A 23412-nucleotide genomic window follows, 5' to 3' on the forward strand; every position below is an offset into this window, starting at 1 on the left:
ACTGAACTAGAAATGAACTAGAACTGAACTAGAACTGAACTAGAACTAGAACTGAACTAGAACTGAACTAGAACTGAACTAGAACTGACTAGAACTGAACTGGAACTGAACTAGAACTGAACTAGAACTGAACTAGAACTGAACTAGAACTGAACTAGAACTGAACTAAAACTGAACTAGAACTGAACTAGAACTGAACTACTGAACTAGAACTGAACTAGAACTGAACTAGAACTGAACTAGAACTGAACTAGAACTGAACTAGACTGAACTAGAACTGAACTAGAACTGAACTAGAACTGAACTAGAACTGAACTAGAACTGAACTAGAACTGAACTAGAACTGAACTAGAACTGAACTAGAACTGAACTAGAACTGAACTAGAACTGAACTAGAACTGAACTAGAACTGAACTAGAACTGAACTAGAACTGAACTAGAACTGAACTAGAACTGAACTAGAACTGAACTAGAACTGAACTAGAACTGAACTAGAACTGAACTAGAACTGAACTAGAACTGAACTAGAACTGAACTAGAATGAACTAGAACTGAACTAGACTGAACTAGAACTGAACTAGAACTGAACTAGAACTGAACTAGAACTGAACTAGAACTGAACTAGAACTGAACTAGAACTGAACTAGAACTGAACTAGAACTGAACTAGAACTGAACTGAACTAGAACTTAACTAGAACTGAACTAGAACTGACTAGAACTGAACGAGAACTGAAGAGAACTGAACTAGAACTGAACTAGAACTGAACTAGAACTGAACTAGAACTGAACTAGAACTGAACTAGAACTGAACTAGAACTGAACTAGAACTGAACTAGAACTGAACTAGAACTGAACTAGAACTGAACTAGAACTGAACTGAACTGAACTAGAACTGAACTGAACTAGAACTGAACTAGAACGAACTAGAACTGAACTAGAACTGAACTAGAACTGAACTAGAACTGAACTAGAACTGAACTAGAACTGAACTAGAACTGACTAGAACTGAACTAGAACTGAACTAGAACTGAACTAGAACTGAACTAGAACTGAACTAGAACTGAACTAGAACTGAACTAGAACTGAACTAGAACTGAACTAGAACTGAACTAGAACTGAACTAGAACTGAACTAGAACTGAACTAGAACTGAACTAGAACTGAACTAGAACTGAACTAGAACTGAACTAGAACTGAACTAGAACTGAACTAGAACTGAACTAGAACTGAACTAGAACTGAAGTAGAACTAAATGTATAATTCAACTTTTGTCTTGGAATTTTTAGATTTATATAATTTATGTGTATTAAATTCAAGAATTATATATATATATATAATTATAGAGCTGTACTAAAACTGAATTAGAACTAAAAGTATACTTGAACTTTTGTCTTGGAACTATATTCTTAGATTTATATACAATTTATATGTTAGTTATATTGTAATTTGAACATTTACTTAGTCAATTTTTAAACACTTTCTACATTTTTTTGATTATTACAGACATCTACCGCCCCAGCATCTTTAAAATCAATCTACTACCGTTATAATCGTCAAAATGGAGAAACCTTTGCAACAACAGCCCGTTGGTAAAGTTTCGCAAATAGCGAATCTTTTCCAACGCAAACCGATTGAGATACAACCAGTTGAACAATTAAGTGCTGCTGCAGCAGCAGCCGCAGCAGCTGCTGCCGCCGCCGCGGCTGCTAATGCAGCTGCCGGTACACCAGTGACCGTTGTACGCACAGAATCCCATTCGGCTCGTTTTAATAACGCACGAGCTCTTTTCGAAAAACTCGGTGTCGAGAGTAATTCAAACTTAAGTGTTAAACGTTCGGGTTCGCGTGAAAGATAATCTCTGTGATTTACAAAATCATTCAGATCGTTCATCGTCGAGATCATCAGATCGTTCTGTGTCACCACCTACGACGTTCACCATTTCCGTCCGGTTGTCAGGTGGCTGCCCTCGATGGCCAATAATAACTGTAATCAACTAAATGGTGGACCAAATTTGGCCAACTCTAAATTCATAATGGAGCCTAGTCCGAAATTTCAACATATATATCACGTTTGAAAACCGAAGAAAGTGGTAAATTCTTCCTCAGGCGCGGGTGGCGTAAGTGCCCCTGTTGTCGGCCGATAAGCCCGAAAAACCCGAACGAAAATTTAAACTAACGCGAATTAATCGAAAAACAGAAAAAGTGGACCTCACACTTTACCAAAACAAGACAACACGTTCTCACAGTGATCTAAATCGCTGCGATATTATACGCACTGGGCCGGGTACAGTATTAATACCCAGCTCGGTTATACAACAGAAAGAATCGGTCTTAACTTCGCCATTAAGTAATCACAAATGAGCAATCAAATGGAAACACGTTCTCTCCATTTTAGCCAGTCTAGCTCATGAACAGGACAAACCACCCAGTCCGCCCGTAAGACATTCCGTACAACCGCCCGAAATAAAACCGCGCAGTTCTAATAAAATCGGTAGTCCAGTTAAAATCGCCACCACTGCCACCCATACCAGCGGTTAAGCCGAAAAATATCAGTCCCATAAAACTGAATCCGGAGCGTGTACGTTTCACCCACAAAAATCTCCGAACCACCACCACCTCCACCAGCCAAATCGGCCGCCGCATGCAGCTGCCCAACAACGTTCAATCGATGAACAGAATGGCATAGCACCGCCACCGATACCACCCGAAAAAACCACGTAAAAAATCTATAGATTTAGTGGAGACTGAAACGCCCGTTTCGCCCACCAAACAACCACCATATGCTTATGCTGCCAAACGAGCCTCCATTGATAGTCTGGGCAATAGTAATTCCACAGCCAGTGGTAATGGTCTGCTGAGTGGTAGTAGAATTCGGCAGCCTCGCCGGCAGCCAGTGCTTCGTCGTCGGGACCCTCGTCGCCGGTGCATACCGAAGATGAGAAACAGGAAAATGAATCAACGGAAAAGTCGGAAAATGCCAACAACAGTATTATAACAGTATGCCTCGTAGACGGAAGAGCGAAAATGAAGGTGAGTTATGTAATATTTATAGTACAACCTAGACAAACATAGTATAGGCAGCCTATAGACCTGACTATAGTCCAGGCGTTAGACCAACTATAGTCCAGACTTTAGACTGACTATAATCCAGACTATAGACTTACTATAGTCCAGACTGTAGACTTACTATAGTCCAGACTATAGACAGACTATCCTCCAGACTATAGACTGACTATAGTCCAGACTGTAGACTGACTATAGTCCAGACTATAGACTGACTATAGTCCAGACTATAGACTGACTATAGTAAAGACTATAGACTAGACTATAGTAAAGACTATAGACTGACTATAGTCCAGACTTTAGAACGACGACGATAGTTCAGGCTATAGACTGAATATATTATAGACCTGATTATAGGCTGACTATAGTACTGACTATAGTCCATACGAGACTGACTATAGTCCATTCTATGGACTAACTATAGTTCAAATATAGCCTATAGCCTATATAGGGGCGTAAAATAAAATTGAAAAATTGTTAATTTTGCAATTTTATTTTACGCTTCCTATTTATCAGGTCAAATGCCTTGTTTTCTCAACTTACTTATGTGTTTAATATCATTTACAATTATTTTAATCTATTTTTTCGAAAATAAAAAAATAAATCTTCTCAAATGGAATTTGCATGTGGTAAACAGTTTTTTTTTTTGCTGTTTGCATTCGCATTTGTTGCAAGCCACTCTGTAACGCATCATTACAACAGAATTTTTTATAGTTGTTGAAATTGTTGTGTTTTTACTTGTAATCTCGTATTAATACAATTTCAACAACATTAAAATGTTCAAACAACAAAAACTTACAACGAAAAGTGTAAAACACCAACAACTGCATAATGATGATATTATCATTCCATTTCATATAACAAACAACGTACAACATGTGTGTCCTCTATATGTAATGATGCATGTGTGTTTGTTGCATACCGCAATTGGAAATGAGTTACATGACTGACAACATACTCACACACACATTTTATACACTTGCAATTGTTTTTATGTTCTCCAGTTCTGGTATCAGGAAGAAGTTCTTTATGTTTCGGAGTTCATATGGAAGAGAGTGGGAAAGGAATGAATGTTGTCTGTCTGTCTAGTGTAGGTTAAATTCGTGAAGCGGGTGTTAAAATGCATACTTATGTATAGAAACGTAATAAATATTTTCTTTTAAAAGGAGGTTGCTTGGAAAAATGGAAGCATTCACAACATATTTGTGGTTACGAGAGTTGTGTGATGAGGTCATGCCAACATATTGAATGTGTTAATGCGTACATGAATATATTATAAACTACATATGTATACTATGGACTATTTATAGTCCAGACTATATAATTTCTATAGTCAAGACTATAGATTATCTATAGCCCAGACTATAGATTATCTATAATCTAGAATATGGACTTTTGTTAAGACTATAAACCTTCTATAGCCCAGACCGCATATATCTACGTATAGGTCCACACTGTAGATTATCTACAGTCCAGACTATATATTTTCTATAGTCCATACTACTTATAGTCCAGAATATAGACTTCCTATAGTCCAGACTATAGACTATTCAGACTATCTATAGTCCAAACTATTGTCCAGACTACAGAATATCTATAGTCTAAACTATAGGCTATCTATAGTCCAAAATAAAGGCTATCTATAGTACAGACTATACGCTATCGATAATCCAAACTTTAGACTATCTATAGTCCAGAATATAAACTATCTATAGTCCAGACTATAGACTATCTATAGTCCAGACTATAGGCTATCAATAGTTCAGACTATAGACTACCTATAGTCCAGACTATAGACTATCTATTGTCCAGATTTATAGACTATTATTATATAGACTATCTGTAGTTCAGACTATAGACTATCTATTGTCCAGACTATAGAATATCTATAGTCCATACTATAGACTATCCATAGTCCATACTATAGACTATCTATACTCCATGCTATAGCCTATCTATACTCCAGACTATATGCTATCTATAGTCCAGATTATAGTCTATCTATAGTCCAGACTATAGCTATCTTTAGTCCAGACCATAAGATATCTGAAGTCCAACTATAGACTATCTATAGTCCAAACTGTAGACTATCCGTTAGCTGTTTAGTCTGGACTATAGACTGATTATAGTCTGGATTATAGACTCACTATAGTCTGGATTATAGACTGACTATAGTCTGGACTATAGACTGACTATAGTCTGGACTATAGACTGACTATAGTCTGGACTATAGTCTGGACTATAGACTATAGACTATCTATACTCCATGCTATAGCCTATAGTCTATAGACTATCTATACTCCATGCTATAGCCTATCTATACTCCAGACTATATGCTATCTATAGTCCATATTATAGTCTATCTATACTCCAGACTATAGGCTATCTTTAGTCCAGACCATAGGCTATCTGTAGTCCAAACTATAGACTATCTATAGTCCAAACTGTAGATTATCCGTTAGTTGTTTAGTCTGGACTATATACTGATTATAGTCTGGATTATAGACTGACTATAGTCTGGACTATAGACTGACTATAGTCTGCATTATAGACTAACTATAGTCTGGACTATAGACTAACTATAGGTTGGTCTATAGACTAACAATAGTCTAGTCTATAGACTAACTATAGTCTAGTCTATAGACTAACTATAGTCTAGTATATAGACTAACTATAGTCTAGTATATAGACTAACTACAGTCCGGTCTATAGACTGACTATATTGTGGACTATAGACTGACGATAGTCTGGACTATAGACTGACGATAGTCTGGACTATAGATTGACTATTATCTGGACTATAGTCTGGACTATAGACTGACTATAATCTAGACTATGGACTGACTATAGTGTGGACTATAGACTGGCTATAGTGTGGACTATAAACTGACTATAGTGTGGACTATAGACTGACTATAGTCAGGACTATAGACTGACTATAGTCTGGACTATAGATTGACTATTATCTGGTCTATAGTCTGGACTATAGACTGACTTTAGTCTGGACTATAGACTGACTATAGTGTAGTCTATAGACTGACTATAGTGTGGTCTATAGACTGACTATAGTGTGGACTATAGACTGACTATAGTGTGGACTATAGACTGACTATAGTCTAGACTATAGACTGACTATAGTCTGGACTGTAGATTGACTATGACTGATCAGGACTATAGTGGTTACTATAGATTGACTGTAGCCTGACTATTGTAAATATAGCTTGTTCAAGGATTTTGTTTTCGTTTTTGGTATAACCCTCGTTTATGTTTTCCGACGGGAGTGTACTTTTAACACTATCGCAAATGAACACCAAAATCAGAACAAAGTTCTCATAAATTTTCTAAATGAATTTATTTGTTTGGTAAATTTTATTTCAAAACTACATTGTAACTGCTGTTGTCGTTCATAAAGTAAAGTTACAGCAATTACTTGTATTTATTGTTGACTACATTCAAAGATACTTTATGTTCTAACTCCTCCCATTCTTAGCGATGTTAAAATGATAAAGGAATAATTAAAAAATGTACTTTAGGCAGATCGAGAAGATTTTTGAAAGGCTTTTGGAAATTGGAAAAACTTTTAATGTATAAATAATAGATAAATTCATTAGTTTATACTGGAAGAAAATTAACCCAGAACTAGTTACGTGACTGGTTCTTAGGAGGTAGAAAACGAGTTCACATTATTATGCTTTGTATGAAAGTTAATCTGTTTTATTAACAGTCAGTTTTTAATATTTTTTCATTTGTTTATTTTAATTTTGTTTTTTTTGCATCTTTAAATATGTGCCTCCCTAATGTTAGGTAAAATGTATGTAATTGTGTTTTGCACTTTAAGCCTGGCGGCATGGTTTGTATTTTTTATTGTTTCTATATAAAACGTCATTGTTTCATCAATTTTACACAAAGTAACATGAGCGAATACATTTAAATACATTCCTAAAGGGGAAGTAACCCACTTCATGTTATTTAAGTCAGTGTCCTGGATAAAAAGAACTAACGGCCAATTAAGTTCTGAATATTTGTATTTAATCAAATATCTACATAAATGTGATATTAAAAAGAACTGATCAGATCCGTAAAGATTCATACGTCTAAAAACAAAAGAATTTTCTAAGAATCTTAGGATTCTTTAGTATAAATCTTTGTTATATATACATATATAATATTATATTGACTTGTAAGTCCCCATTAATCCTCCTTTCTTAATGGGCTATACTTCCCTTTACTCACAGTATATCTTTAGTTAATAGTATTTATTAAAGTTTTATTTTATTATTTTTTCTTCTTCTATTTATTTGTTTATATATTTTTTTTGCAACAATAAGTCGTTGTTCTTGTCATCCTCAAAGTCTTCTTCACTGTATTGCTGGCTTTTTTAACTGCTCGTTAGATATGAGACTAGTGAGGAGCTCTTACTGCTGCTGCCTGCTGTTAATGATGATTATGAAATTGTTGTTGATGATGTTTGACCCATATTGGAACCAAGTTATTCTAACTGCCAGCTTGTCATGGCTCTCATAGTCACGATTTTTATTTGGTTTTATTATTCTGTTCTTGCAATTTTTTTTTGTTTTGCAACAAAGAAAATAAATAAATTGTAAAATGCAAAAAGTGGGTTGAGAGAGGAGGTTGGGATGGGAGTGATATGAGCGATTATGAAAGCCTGTGTGTGTGCTAAATATTTAGACAACGAATTTCTTATTCAATTTATTTCTTTAGGTATAGAGGGATATGTTTCTAAAGAAAAACTGACAAATGAGTTGTGGTCACAATGTATTTCAACTTTTTTGACACCTTTTGTGGGTTTTGAGTTTTGTGAACTTTTGACATTTTTAAGGGAAATAGAGAATGAAAAAAAGATATACTTTCACGAGTGTAAGTGACAGTTTTTTGGGGTGAACAGGAATTGGGTATTAATAGATGTAATTTGATACTAAGAGGGTATAAACAATATTTATGTTGTTAACAACCTTTAAAATTACGTTCGAATTTTCGAACATGTTTAAAATAACAGATTTTGTACTACAAATGAATATTTAATGATTTTTAAATAAAAAATCAATGTTCGAATTTTCGAACTTGCTCTAAATAACTTGTAAATTAAAAAAAAATATATTCGAATTTAACTTCGAATTTTCGAACACGTTTTAAGTAACTCATTTTAGGCAAAATGTGAATTGTAATAATATTTAACCAATTTTCAATGTTCGAAATTAAGTTCGAATTTTCGAAATTAAAATAACTAACTTTATACTGCAAAACCTGTTTAAACTATTTTTCACAAATTTCCTGTATTCGCAATTAAATTCGAATTTTCGAAAATTTTTGACATCAAGTTCGAATGTTCGAACATGCTTAAAAGAACATTTTTTTCTGTAAAACGCCTTTAATATATTTTTAGAAATTTCCAGTTTTTGCAATTAAGTTTGAATTTTCGAACATGTTTCGAAATTAAGTTCGAATGTTCGAACATGCTTAAAAGAACTTTTTTTACTGCAAAACTCGTTTAAATAAGTTTTTAGAAATTTCTAGTTTTTGCAATTAAGTTCGAATTTTCGAAATTAAATTCGAATGTTTGAAAATGCTTAAAATAACTAACACTGTTCTGTAAAACATGTTTAAATTATTTTTCAAAAATTTCCTGAGTTCGCAACTTCGAATTTTCGAAAAATTTTCGAAATTAAGTTCGAATCTTCCAACATGCTTAAAAGAACTAATTGTAGACTACAAATTTTGTTTACATTTTTTGTTTAGAAATTTCTAAAAATTTTCGAAATTAGGATCGAATGTTCGAACATGCTTAAAATAACTAATTTTATACTCCAAATTTTTTTTTAATAATTTTTTATGAATTTCCAAGATTTGACAATAAGTTCGAATTTTCGAAATTAAGTTCGAATGCTCTAACATGCTTAAAATAACTAATTTTATACTGTGAAACTTGTTTAAATTATTTTTCGCAAATTTCCTGTGTTCGCAGTTAACTTCGAATTTTCGAAAATTTTTCGAAATTAAGTTCGAATTATCGAACTTGCCAAAGAATTTAATTTATACTGCAAAACTTGTTTAAATATAGTTTTTTATAAATTTCCAGTGTTCGGCTATTAAGTTCGAATTTTCGACATTAAGTTCGAATACTTCAAAGCGATTTTAGGTTAAAAAGCGATTTTAATATTAGGAATTTAAATTTCCTCGCTTTACGACTTTCAACCTTATCTCTATTACACAACAATAATAACTTTTAACATCTCTATGATGTCATTCATAAACAATGCATTAAAAATTGTTTCTAAAATTTTCATTTCATTTAATTTTAAACTTTCTAAACACCCACTACTTCACTTAACCACCCCAAAAACTACAATAATAAAAAAATCAATATTTGATCCTTGAACGTATAAATAAATGATGACAGGACACTAGACGCCTTTTATTAGTTAAAACATAGTACTTTCTATAACTAATTTATAAACTTAACAAAGGAAAAAAGCGACAATTTAATGTTTATTTTTCCCCAAAGACGTTTTCTATATCATTAAATGCCTCTTTTTTTTGCTGATGTCTGTTGTTATTTTCACTTTAATGTCATCTAGACAAATTTTGCGGCTGTTTGTTGTTTATTTTAGAAATATTTTTTTGCAGTTTGAAAAAGATTTTGCTAATAATTTACGAAATAATGACGTAAATTCGTTGGTGTTTATTTGTGGATATATTATTTAGCTTTTCTTATTTATCAATTGGTATTTTAATGAGAGTTTAACCCATTGGGGAAACTCTTAATGGGTTTCTTTAAAAACCCAAATTATTTTTCAACAACTAAAATTTTCTTTGGATAACTCTGTATTCTTTAACTCAAATGAAAACAATTTAACTTTATTTTGAATTCGTTAATTTTTCCAAAAGAGCATACATATTTGAGGCTATATCTTTCTACATAGTTCTTCAAGGTGTCTCATCTTTAATATGGTATCCAATTTTCCTGCTTTGGATGAATTTTGTTCCTTTTTGAAACAGCTGCTTGAGTGGCTCCAAAGATTTTGGAAACTCATACTCAGTTTGACTCTTTATAGAATAATGCTATTGACCTGTCTGACCGACCTGTTCTTTTTGTTCCGCGTCATAATCATTCAAATTCTAAAATGCACAATTTTGTCTTAAATTGAAAATGTCCTCTTTTTCTTCTAAAAATTTTCACTAAAATTTAAAACAAAATTTCCAAAATTAAAATTTTCACTAAAATTTAAAATTTTCACTAAAATTTCCAAATTTCACTAAAATTTAAAATTGTCATCGAAATTTAAAATTTTCACTAAAATTTAAAATTTTTACAAAAATTTCCAATTTTCAGTAAAATTTCCAATTTTCACTAAAATTTCCAACTTTCACTAAAATTTCCAATTTTTACTTAAATATCCAATTTTTACTAAAATTTTAAATTTTCACCAAAATTTCAAATTTTCACTAAAATGTCAAATTTTCACTAAAATTTAAAATTTTCACTAAAATTTCAAATTATCACTAAAATCTCAATATTTTTACTAAAATGTAAAATTTTCACAAAATTTTCAAATTTTCACAAAATTTTCAAATTTTCACTAAAATGGAATATTTTTATAAAATATAATATTTTCACTAAAATGTAAAATATAAATTTTCACTAAAATATAAAATTTCAAATTTTCACTTAAATTCCAAATTTTCACTAAAATTTCAATACATAACTTAAATTTCAAATTTTCACTAAAATTTCAAATTTTCACAAAAATTTCAAATTTCACTAAAATATAATATTTAGCCTAAAATTTAATATTTTCACTAAAATGTAGTTAGTTAGTTAGTTAGTTAGTTCGTTAGTTAGTTATTAGTTAGTTAGTTAGTTAGTTTAGTTGTTAGTTCGTTAGTTAGTTAGTTAGTTAGTTCGTTCGTTCGTTAGTCGTTCGTTCGTTCGTTTCGTTCGTTCTTCGTTCGTTCGTTCGTTCGTTCGTTCGTTCGTTCGTTCGTTCGTTCGTTCGTTCGTTCGTTCGTTCGTTCGTTCGTTCGTTGTTAGTTCGTTCGTTCGTTCGTTCGTTCGTTAGTTCGTTCGTTCGTTCGTTCGTTCGTTCGTTCGTTCGTTCGTTCGTTCGTTCGTTCGTTCGTTCGTTCGTTCGTTCGTTCGTTCGTTCGTTCGTTCGTTCGTTCGTTCGTTCGTTCGTTCGTTCGTTCGTTCGTTCGTTCGTTCGTTCTTTCGTTCGTTCGTTCGTTCGTTTTTTCGTTCGTTCGTTGTTCGTTCGTTCGTTCTTTCGTTCGTTCGTTTTCGTTCGTTCGTTTCGTTCGTTCGTTCGTTCGTTCTTTCGTTCGTTCGTTCGTTCGTTCGTTCGTTCGTTTTCGTTCGTTCGTTTCGTTCGTTCGTTTTCGTTCGTTCGTTCGTTCGTTCGTTCGTTCGTTCTTCGTTCGTTCGTTCGTTCGTTCGTTTTTGTTCGTTCGTTTCGTTCGTTCTCGTTCGTTCGTTCGTTCGTTCGTTTCGTTCGTTCGTTCGTTCGTTCGTTCGTTCGTTCGTTCGTTCTTCGTTCGTTCGTTCGTTCGTTTCGTTCGTTTTCCTTCGTTCGTTCCCCCCCCCTGCCGTTTTCCCCTCGCCTTTCCCCTGCTTCTCCTTTTCCCCTCCTTTTCCTCCCTTTCTCTTTCCTTTCCTTGTCCCTGCCCCCCTTTTTCTTGTTTTGCTTTTCCCTTCCATTCGTTGCCTGCCTCTTTGTCCCCTCCCGCCCTAACAAATCACATACAAAAATTTCTATTGATTTTTCGCTGTCAATAGGTTGATTGTCTTGTCCGTCTCCATGTTTGACTTGTTTTTGCTTACAATATAAACAACAACAATAGTAAAATAATAGTTAAATATTGAAATTGGATTTTGTTTTCTTTTTATTCCTTTTTTGAAATTTTTTCACTTGAATTTTATTTGTTTTTAGTTTGTGGATATTATGAATTAAACTGTTTTTTTCAAAGCAACAAAATCAATCAATGACTGGGAGTGAGTGTGTTTAATACACACAAACAAATACAACGTTTTATTATAACAACAAATACTCACTCATACTGACTGACTGACTGCCTGCCTGTACTCAATTTTCAATTCATAAATATTAAAATTTCTATAGAATATGTATGTATAAACATGCAGATTCATGTAAGTACATGCACAAATATTTGTTTATTGATTGCATTTTGTCTTTTATACACAATTTTTGTTATTTTTTTATTTTTTTGTCTGTAAATAATTTTTTCATGTTTGTTTTACAAATACATACCGGCATTATGCAGTTTTAACTTGTTTTCTTTTATTTTTTGTTTTTATCAAATGCAATTCTCTTCCTCTCTGTTTGCCTTGTCTAATATTCCTTAGCTTTTTTGCTGAGTGTATAAAAATGCATTGTGTAAGCATTTGCCTTAGTATGGGTGTAATAATGATTTTTCTTAAGAAAAATACAAAGTTTGTTTACATTTCTGCACAACGAAAAAAAAAACAAATAAAAATGTAAACAAAAACTGTTCAAAGAGAGAGAGAGAGCGAAAACTTTCTGCAAGACTTTTTATATAAAACAAATAGCAAAGCTTTTATATGTAAATAAATCTGTAGCAAAGCTTTTTTAAGCTTTTATCTGCAAGAGTTTATTAAAAACTTGTAAAATTTGATCATAGATGTCGCTACTATTAACACAAAGTATACGTTAGGGTTAAAATCTGTATTTCTTGTGTCTGTCTGTCTCATCTGTTGTAGCTGCCACTTATTAGCTGCTTCATGTGTGTTTAGTTTTAATTTATCATAATTGTCACTAGCTAGATAGATAGATCATTGTCCCCTTAGTCAGAATTTTTTGTTTTTTGTTTCTCTTGTGTTTTATTAATTGCTTAAAATTTTATTTTGTTTTTTGTTTTCTTAAGTTTCAGTTTCATTAGAATGTTTGCGTTTTTGTCTGGTGGGTGGTTTTTCTTATTTACAGCATTTTGAAATCTACTTTTTAACTTTCGTGTTTTTTTTTTATTTTTCAAAGAATTACACTTTTTTGTCCAAATTTTTATGGGTGTCTCCATTAAAATAAAGAGCTTTAAAAAAATCTATTTTTTGAACATTTAAATTGTAAAGTTTTTTGTAGATTTTCAAAATTATCGTTTAACTACATGTTTATCAAGCTGAAAATTTTAATCAAATTCTATTTTGATAAATGATTTAAAATTTGTATGAAGTTTTATCAAAAGCTTTTTTTTAATTTGTTCCGGCTGCAGTTTTATACAGAAAGCTTGTTTTAGTTTTCTTTAAAGAATATTTTAATTTCCTTTGGTGCTTTAAACTTTGGAACGGTTTTCTATAGAAAACTTTCTCTTGGAACAGTTTCTACAGAAATCTTTCTTTTGCAACAGTTTTCTCTAGAAAAGTTTTCTTTAAAATATGTGCTTTTAGAAAATGTTTTCGGGTGCACTTTTCTATCGAAAGCTTTTGAAGTTAAGTTTTCTATAGAGAGCTTTTTTCAGTTCAGTTTTCTGTAGACAACTTTTAGACTTAAATTTTTTCTATAGAAAGCTTTTTCAATTTAGTTTTTCATAGAAAGCTTTTTCGGTTCACTTTTCAATAGAAAATTTCCGGATGAATTTTCTTTAGAAAACTCTTTGGATTCAGTTTTCTATAGAAAGTCACTTTTCTATAAAAAAACCTTCTTTTAAAACAGTTTTCTGTTGGAACGTTTTACCATAGTAAACAATTTTTTGGAACAGAACTTTCATTTAGAATATAGAATATTTTTTTTTTTTCGGCTGCACTCTTTATTGAAAACTCTTGAAGTTTTCTTTAGACAACTTTTTTTAAAAAGTATAAAGCTTTATCGATTCAGTTTTCTATAGAAAGCTTTCTATAGCAAACATTCATGGTTCAATTTCCCATAGAAAGCTTTTTCGCTTCAGTCTTGTATAGAAAGCTTTTTAGGTTATGATTTGTATAGAAAACATTTATGGTTCAGTTTTATATAGAAAACTTATCGGTTCAATTTGCTTTATATAGCTTTTTCGTGTTTTTAATAAAAAGCTTTTTCGACTCAGTATGCTGTAGAAAACTTTTATGGAACAATTTTCTAAACAAAGCCTTTTCCGACCGGTTCTCTATAAACAATTTTTCAGTTCACTCTCCTATAGAACTTTTTGGGTTCAGTTTTAGGCTTCAGCTTTAAGAGAACTTCGGGAACAGAAAAATTGTTTTTCTGCCGAAGTGCTAAAGTAGAACATATCATCCACAGCTGTCACAATGATATATCAACTTTCGGTGTAAATCTTTTTTCATAAATGTCTTTTTCAAAAACATATCAATCAAAATTCTCCTATAACAACAATTGATCTAAATAAATGACCACACACTCTATAACTCCACTCATTTATATATACATATGTATGCGTTCTTTAATTGTTATTTGTTTGTATCCAAAATTATCATCCATTCAACCTCTCCCCCATACGCAACCACTTACTTCGGACTCGCCAACTAGTAAGTAGTATTTAAATCCCACTTATCCCATAAAGTATCTAGTGAATAAAATAAATAAACAAACTGTTTAATACTACTACATACACGCCTTCTAAAACGATCTTGTTTAAGATCTTGTACAAGATCTTTTGTATTGGAAAAGCTTAAAAGATCTCGCACAACAGTAATCTTTCTTATGGTTCATCACATGGCATTTCTTTACACTTCAAAAATAAAAACAAATTAATAATGATAAATAAGGAAATGTTCACAATTACGCAGAAATTGAAAAGTTTGCTCTTTTTGTGAACTCCCTCTCTGTTTTTTTTGGAATATGGTTACCGAGTTTCTTTAACCCTTAAGAAACAATATTATCCCAACAGTTCTCTATTTTCTTCCGAAATAGTTTTGTAGAAAATATTTTATTTTTAAGAGTAGTTTTCTACAAAAAAGCTTTCTTTTGAAACAATTTTTCTTCAGAAAGCTTTCGTGTAGAACTTTTTTATTTAGAAAACATTCTTTTAGAAAAGTTTTCTTTTCGAACAGTACTCCATTTTCTTCCAAAACTGTTTTCTATAAAACATTTTACTTTAAGAGTAGTTTTCTACAAAAAAGCTTTATTTTAAAACATTATTTTTCAAAAAACTTTCTTTTAAAACTTTTTTATTTAGAAAATATTCTTTTAGAACAGTTTTAGTTAGAAAATATTCTTTTAGAACAGTTTTAGTTAGAAAACTTTCTTTTAGAAATGTTTTCTTTAGATCGAAATCTTTTAGAACAGAGTTCTTCAGAAAACTTTCTTTTAAAACATTTTATTATAAAAAAAATTCTTTTAAAACATATTTCTGTAAAGAACTTCCATTTAGAACAGTTATTTTTAAAAATCGTTCTTCTGTTACAATTTGCTTTAGAAAACTGTTCTAAATAAAAGTTATCTACATAAAACTTTTATTCCAATTAGCTTTCAGATAAAGCTTTCTTTTAGAACAGTTTTTTACGGAAAATTTTCTTTGCAAACGGTTTTTTTTGTAATCATTTTCTATAGAAAAATTTTTTTTTCTATAGAAAGTTTTTTTTTGGAATAGTTTTCTATAGGAAGCTTTCATCTAGAACCTTTAAATATAGCTTTATTTGGAATAGAAATTCTTGTGGAACAATTTAGAAAAATTTTCTATAGAAAGCTTTACTTAGGTTTCTATAAAAACTTTTCTTTGGGAGAGTTTTCTGTAAAAAACTTACCTTTTTAACAGTTTTCTATAGAAAACTTTACTTAGATTTCTATAGAAACTTTTCTTTGGGAGAGTTTCTGTATAAATTTTTAATTTTTAACAATTTTCTAAGATAGTTTTCTATATAAACTGTTCTTTGAGAGAGTTTTAGGTAGTAAATTTTCCTTTTTAAGAGTTTTCTAAAGAAAGATTTACTCAGAGTTCTGTAAAAACTCTTCTTTGGGAGAGTAGAAATCTTTCCGTTTTAAAGTTTTCTATAGAAAGCTTTATTTAGTTTTCTATAAAAATTTTTCTTTGGGAGAGTTTTTTGTAGAAATCTTTCCTTTTTAACAGTATTCTATAGAAAGCTTTACTTGGGTTTCTATAGAGAGAGGTTTCTTTGGGAGAGTTTGCTATAGAAAGCTTTATTTAGGTTTCTTTAGAAACTTTTCTTTGGGGAAGTTTTCTGTAAAAAACGTTCCTTTTTAAACAGTTTTCTATAGAAAGCTTTATTGAGGTTTCTATAAAAACATTTCTTTGGGAAAGTTTTCTGTAGAAATCTTTCCTTTTTTTAACAGTTTTCTACAGAAAGCTTTATTGAGGTTTCTATAAAAACTTTTCTTTGGGAGAGTTTTCTGTAGAATTCTCCCTTTTTAAACAGTTTTCATTAGAAAGCTTTACTTAGATTTCTATAGAAACTTTTTGGGGGAAAATTTCCTGTAGAAATCTTTCCTTTTTAACAGTTTTCTATAGAAAGCTTTATTGAGGTTTCTATAGAAACTTTTCTTTGGGAAACTTATAGAAACTTTTCTTTGAACAGTTTTCTATAGAAAGCTTTACTTAGATTTCTATAGAAACCTTTTTTTGGGAGAGTTTTCTGTAGAAATCTTTCCTTTTTAATAGCTTTCTATAAAAAGCTTTACTGAGGTTTCTATAGAAGCTTTGGGAGAGTTTTTTGTAGAAATCTTTCCTTTTGAAAAGATTTCTATGAAAAGCTTTTCTTAGGTTTCTATATAAGAATTTTCTGTAGAAATCTTTCCTTTTTAACAGTTTTCTATGAAACAATTTTATTTTCTTTAAAAAACTTTTCTATAGAAAGCTTTCCTTTGGAACAGGTTTCTATATAAACTTTATTTCTTTTTTCTATAGTAAACTTCCTTTTGGAATAATTTTCTATAGAAAACTTTCTTTTGCAACAATTGTCTATGGAAAAGTATTTTTTTGAAAGAGTTTTCTATAGAAATCTTTATTTTTGAACAGATTTCTATAAAAACGTTCCTTTATTTCAGTTTTCTATAGAAAATGTTCTTTTGCTCTGTTGTATTAAATAAATCGTTCCTCCTAAGGGTTAATTAACAAAAACAAAAGTTTATTTATCTTGCTCTCTATCTGTCAAAGATCTTGAAATATTTATGCTCCACAGGCCAACTAAAGAGAGTAAGCACTCGGCACAAAGAGAGCATAATTCTTAATGAATTATACAAAATGACGTTCACTTGTAAAAGGGGCAGGCAGACTGCTCGTCAGAGTCAGTTTATTCCTTTAAAACAGTACACAAGTACTAAATGGGCAATGTGCCAAAATTTGTTGTATGAAAAAAAGAGCAACATCATCATTCATACTCTACAAAAGAAAAAAATATATTTCTTAAAAATTCAGATTCAGTGTACTTTTTCTTTTTAAAATGTTTGAGAGTACAATATCAGAATATATTTAAAATTAAAACTATACTAGCTAGAGCATTTTGCCATAATGATGACGATCATCAGAAACATCAACATTATGATGATGATCTTTAGAAAGAACTTAATGCCGCTGTTTTTTCCCAACGAGAGAGAGTATGCAATAAATTTTTTTTAGTTGTTTTGTGACGGTTGAATTTAAAACGTTTTCATTTTTGCGTACGCATTAAATTTAAACAATTAAAAAAAAATGTTTAAAAGAAAATTTTTGTTTAAGCTCCTGTAGAAGTTATTTGAAAAAACAAAAAAATCGAAAGTGCATATATTTTAAATTTAAATAATATAAAATACATATTTTAAACATTTCTCTTTAAAGCCTTTAAACAATTTTTATAATATAGTGTTTTAATTAAATTAATTACATTTTCCATTGTGTGATTTCGTTTGAAATAAATTGAAAACATATTTGAATATATAAAAAAAACACAAATTTTTAATTAAATTTAGCGAATACATCGAACAGTGTTTTGTTGTTTATTTTATGAATGAAAAAAAATATATATTATAAAATATTTGAAAAAAAAAAATTTCTACTATAACAATAAACAAAAAATATAACAAAAAGAACATTTATTAAGCATTTGTTTTGTGTAGTTTAACACGATTCTTTTAGTTCTTTATTCAAAATAGTGTGTATTTAATTGAGTGTGTAAATAATAACATAAAATATAATTGTTATTAAACAAAACTAAAAAAATATAATTTTTTAAAAAAATCTGTAACAATGTTAATCAAATCAATGCAATTTTAAATTTTATTTTAAACAAAAAATAATAATAAGGATATAATTTTTAAAAGGTGTTAATATGTTGCTAAATATTATGAGTTTTTTTATAAGTTTATAAAAAGAGTAATAAAAACTAGATTTTGCTCTATTACTCTGTTGAATTAACTAAAAATGGTTTTCCAAATAAAAGCTTTTAAGTCAAGTTTTGGAAAGAAAACTTTCTCTTACACTTTTCTTATGAATATTACTTTTTAAACGTTTTTTTCTATGGAGAACCCATTATATTCGAACAGTTTTTGATAGAAAGCTTTTTTTATACCAGTCTTCAATAAAAAATCATTTCCTACAACAATTTTTGACCAGTTTTTTCAAGCAACTTTCATTTGGTCCGTATTTCTATAGAAAGCTTTCTTTTTTCAGCAGTTTTCTAAAGCAAACTTTTCTTTCGAACAGTTTTCTAAAAAAAAACTTGTTTTTAGAATAATTTTCTATATAGATATTTATTTAGAACAGTTTTCTATAAAAATCGTTATTGAAGAAACATTTTATTTTGAAAGTTTTCTTTTAAAACAGTTTTCTATAGAAATCTTTATTTTAGAAAAATTTTCCATAGAAAGTCTTCTTATAAAAGCTTTCGTTTACTTTATATATTTATTATAAAGGTCTCATTTATATAACAGATTATATAGAAAGCTTACATTTAGAACAATTTTCTATAGAAAACATTATTTGAAAACATTTGTCTATAGAACAGTTTATTTTAGAAACGTTTTCTATAGAAAGCTTTCTTTTAGAACTTTTCCTTATAGAAAGCTCACTTTGGAACAGTTTTCTATAGAAAGCTTTTATTTAATACAGTTTTTTATGTTAGTTTAGTAAAGTTTTCTATAGAAAGCTATCTTTTAGAGCATGTCTCTATAGAAAGCTCTCTTTAGAACAGTTTTCTATAGGAAACTTTCTTTTAGAACAGTTTGCTATTAACTATCATTTAGAATACTATTCTTTATAGCCTTTTTTTAGAAAAGCTATCTATAGAAAGCTTTTGTTTAATGCAGTTTCTTATTTTCTTTTAGAAAAGTTTTCTACAGAAAGCTATCTTTTAGTGCATATCTCTATAGAAAGCTTTCTTTAGAACAGTTATCTATAGAAAGCTTTCTTTTATAACAGTTTTCTATTGAGCATTTTTCGAAAGATAACTATAGAAAGCTTTTATTTAATACAGTTTTTATCATATTTTAGAAAAATTTTCTATAGAAAGCAATCATTTAGAACATTTCTCTATAAAAGGCTTTCTTTTAGAACTTTTAGAATACCCTTCTTTATAAAGTTTTTTTTTAAAGTATAGAGCTTTTATAGAAAGCTTTTATTTAATACAGTTTTTTATAAAAAATAATCTTTTAAAACAGTTTTCTGAAGAAAGCTCTCTTTTAGAATAGTTTTCTATAGAAAGTTTTCTTCTGGAACAGTTTTATATAGAAAGCTTTCTTTAAAAACTGTTTTCTATAAAAAAGCTTTCTTTTATAAAAATTTTTATATTTTACTTTCTTTTCTTTATAAAGTTTTTTTAGAAAAGTATAGAGTTTTTTTAGAAAGCTTTTGTTTAATACAGAAAAAGTAATTTTTTAGAACAGTTTTCTAAAGAAAGCTTTCTTTTGGAATAGTTACTGTTTTCTATAGAAAGTTTTCTTTTTTAAGAGTTGTTATATTTTTATTTCTTTTATAACAGTTTTCTATAAAAATTTTTGTTTATAACAGTTTTTCTTATAAAAAACTTTATTTTTAGGAGTTCGGAACAGTTTTCCTTTAGAATAGTTTTCTATAGAAAGCTTTCACAATAATTTTGTATAGAAAGCTTTATTTTATAATAGTTATTTTATAAAAAGTTTTCGTTTAGAACAGTTTTTCTTAGACAAATCTTCTTTAGAAGAGGTTTTAGATAATGTGCTTCTATATATTATCTTAAAACTATTTTCTGCAAAAAGTTTTTCTTTCAAGCAGTTTTTTGTAGAAAGCTTTTTCTTCAAATAGTTTTACATATAAAGCTTTTTGCAAAAAAAGTTTTTTTTTAATATTTTTAAAGCCTTTTTTGCAGAAAACTTTTTAGAACAGTTTTCTATAAAAAAAACTGTTTTTCTGTAAAAAAAACTTTTTTTTGGAAACATTTTACTATAAAAAGCTTTCTCTAGAACTAGTTTATGTACAAAACCTTTATTTTGAATAGTTTTCTATATAAAGCTTTCTTTTAAAGCAATTTTGTATAGAAAGCATTCTTTTACAACAGTTTTGTGTAGAAAGCTTTCTTTTAAAACAGTATTTATAAAATATTCGACATATTACAACTAATTTCTATAGAAAGCTTCCTTTAAGAGCATCTCTATATAAAGACATTTTTTTAAAAAATTAAAATTTTTTGATTATATGGTCTGCCAAATTGGTTTCTTTTTTCACCTTCCCTCCCAAAATCAAATATCACTTTGTAATAAATTTCTTTTCATTCCATGGCCACCTAAAGTAAATAAATACAATATAAAAATTGAAACAATAACAACATAAAATATTTAAAAGCCAATAAATTTTTCAAAATATAATCTACAAATATTTTCCTCACACACACACAACCACACTACTCATTTTAAATTCTAGGAATTTAAGAAAAAAATATTATAAATTGATTTTGGCTAAAAGCAAACCCAACAAAATTATACTCAAGTTTTCAACAAAACAGAAAATCATGTCAATGCGTTAATTGTAATGCAAAAATAATTTCGATATTTTCTAAAATACAAAGTAAATATTTTTTCAAAAATTTTTTTTTAGAAAAAGAAACAAAAATATTAACAGAACACATAATTTAATGCTTTCTATATTGAAATGTATGAAATATAATTATGTGGCGCTGCTGCTGCAAAATGGAGGGTGCAAAACAAACAATTTGGATTTTGTTGACTGACAAATTGATCTATTTTTTTTTAATGCACAAATCCATAAAGTGTCTATATATCTTTTGAGTATGGTGTGAGGGTGTGTGTGTGTGTCAGCGTACGACTGCAAGTATTAATGGCAAATTTTTTTTAAAATTTTCCGCTGAAAGAAAACACATTGTTGTTGTTTCAAATTGATGTTAGTGGGTTAGGGATCCGAGAACAATCAACAAATACTGTTCTTTATTATAAGTTATATTGAGTCACTTTATGGAAACATAAACATTTTGGCACAAATATACACTGTTATAGTTATGGGAACAAGTACTAAATAAACTAGTACATATTAAACTTAATCAAGTAGAAGCGGGGTTGGAAAAGATATTCAGGAAATGATGATCAATGATAATTAAGGAAGTATTTTTAATAGAAAAGTTTCTTTTAAAACAGTTTTCTTAAGATAAGTTTCTTTTAGAAGAGTTTTCTTAAGATAACTTTCTTTTATAAAACTATTTTTTAGAATAGTTTTCTTCAGAAAATTTCTCTTAGAACAGTTTTTTATAAAAGATTTTTTAGTACAGCTTTCTTTAGAAAACTTTCTTTAGAACAGTTTTTTATAAAAACTTTCTTTTAGAAAACTTCCTTGAAGGACAGATTTCTTTACATAACTTTTTCTAGAAAACTTTCTTTTAGAACAGTTTTCGTTTGGTAACAAAACTTTTAGAACAGTTTTATTCGTTTAAAACTGGTTTCTTTGAAAAACTTCTTTTTAGAACTGTTTTCTCTAGAACACATTGTTTTCTAACAGTTTTCTCTAGAACACATTCTTTTCTAACAGTTTTCTCTAAAAAAACTTTTTTTAGATAATTTTTTTAGAAAACTTTCTTTTAGAACAGTTTTTTTTAGAAAACTTTCTGTTAGAACAGTTTTTTTTTAGAATACTTTCTTTTAGAACAGTTTTTTTTAGAACAGTTTCCCTTAGAAAATTTTTCCTGTATAACAGTTTTCTTTAGAAAACTTTTTTCTTACAACAATTTTCTTTAGAAAACTTTCTTTAGAACAGTTTCCTTAGAAAACTTTCTTCTATAACAGTTTTCTTTAGAAAACTTATTTTTATGACAGTTTTCTTTGAAAATCTTTCGCTGCTGACAGTTTTTTCTTTATTAAACTTTTTTTCTTTATTAAACTTTATTTTAGAACAGTTTTTCAGAAAGCTTTCTCTTAGAACAGTTCTCTTACAAAACTCACTTTTATATATAGTTCTCTATGGAAAACTTTTTCGAACAGTTTTCTTTTCAAACTTTTAGAATAATTTTCTTTAGAGAACTTTCGTTTAGAACAGTTTTCTGTAAAAAACTTTTTTTAGAATAGTTTTCTTTACAAAACTTTTTAGAACAGTTTTCTGTACAAAACTCTCTTTTAGAAATGTTTTATTCATAAAGCTTTCTCATAAAGCACTTTTCTTTGGAAAATATTCTTTTAGAACAGTTTTCTTTAGAAAACTTTCTTTCTTTAGAACAATTTATTAGAAACAGTTTTCTTTGGAAAACTTTCTTTTATAACAGTTTTTTGAAAACTTCTTTTTAAAATAGTTTTCTCTGGAAAACTTTCTTTTAGAAAAGCTTTTTTCAAAAAGCATACTTTTATAACAGTATTCTAAAGAATACACTCCTCTAGAACTGTAATCCTCTTAAAACAGTTTTCTTTAGACAACTTTCTTTGTAAGTTTTTTTTTAAAAGCTTTATTTTAGAACAGTTTATTTAAAGAGCTTTCTTTAGGACAGTTTTCTTATTAAACTTACTTTCAGAACAGTTTTTTATCACATTTTCATTTAGAACAATTATCTTTGGAAAACTTCTTTTTCGAACAGTTTTTTCAGAAAACTTTCTAAAGAAATCATTAATTTTTATTCGTTTTCTTTAGCTTTTTATATGAAGTTTTCATTTAAAACAGCTTTCTGAAGAAACCTTTCTATTAAATCAATTTTTTTTAGAAGACTTTTTAAGGTTAGTTTTTTAAATAAAACATTTTTTAGTTTCTTTTCGAATAGTTTTGTTTATAAAGCTTTCTTTTCGTACAGTTTTCATCAGAAAATTTTCTTTAACCCTTCCAGGACTTAATGTACACAATAACTTTAATATTTTTCATAAAAAAAAAAATACAAGAAATTGATTCTTTAAGCTTTATCAAACCCAACAATCTAACCAACAACATATATAATAAATGCTGTAGCGTACCCTTTAATGACATTTGACGCAAGTTGAAC

At 29.2% G+C, this 23412-nt stretch overlaps 1 pseudogene; it reads left to right on the plus strand.

Moving 5' to 3' along the window:
• Positions 1 to 23412, plus strand: part of LOC119611584 — a 55222-nt pseudogene that overhangs the window by 15304 nt on the left and 16506 nt on the right.

This window comes from Lucilia sericata, unplaced genomic scaffold (genome assembly GCF_015586225.1).
Source record: "Lucilia sericata isolate MDLA Ls3-8-SP2 unplaced genomic scaffold, ASM1558622v1 Contig001486F_arrow, whole genome shotgun sequence".
NCBI lineage: Eukaryota > Metazoa > Arthropoda > Insecta > Diptera > Calliphoridae > Lucilia > Lucilia sericata.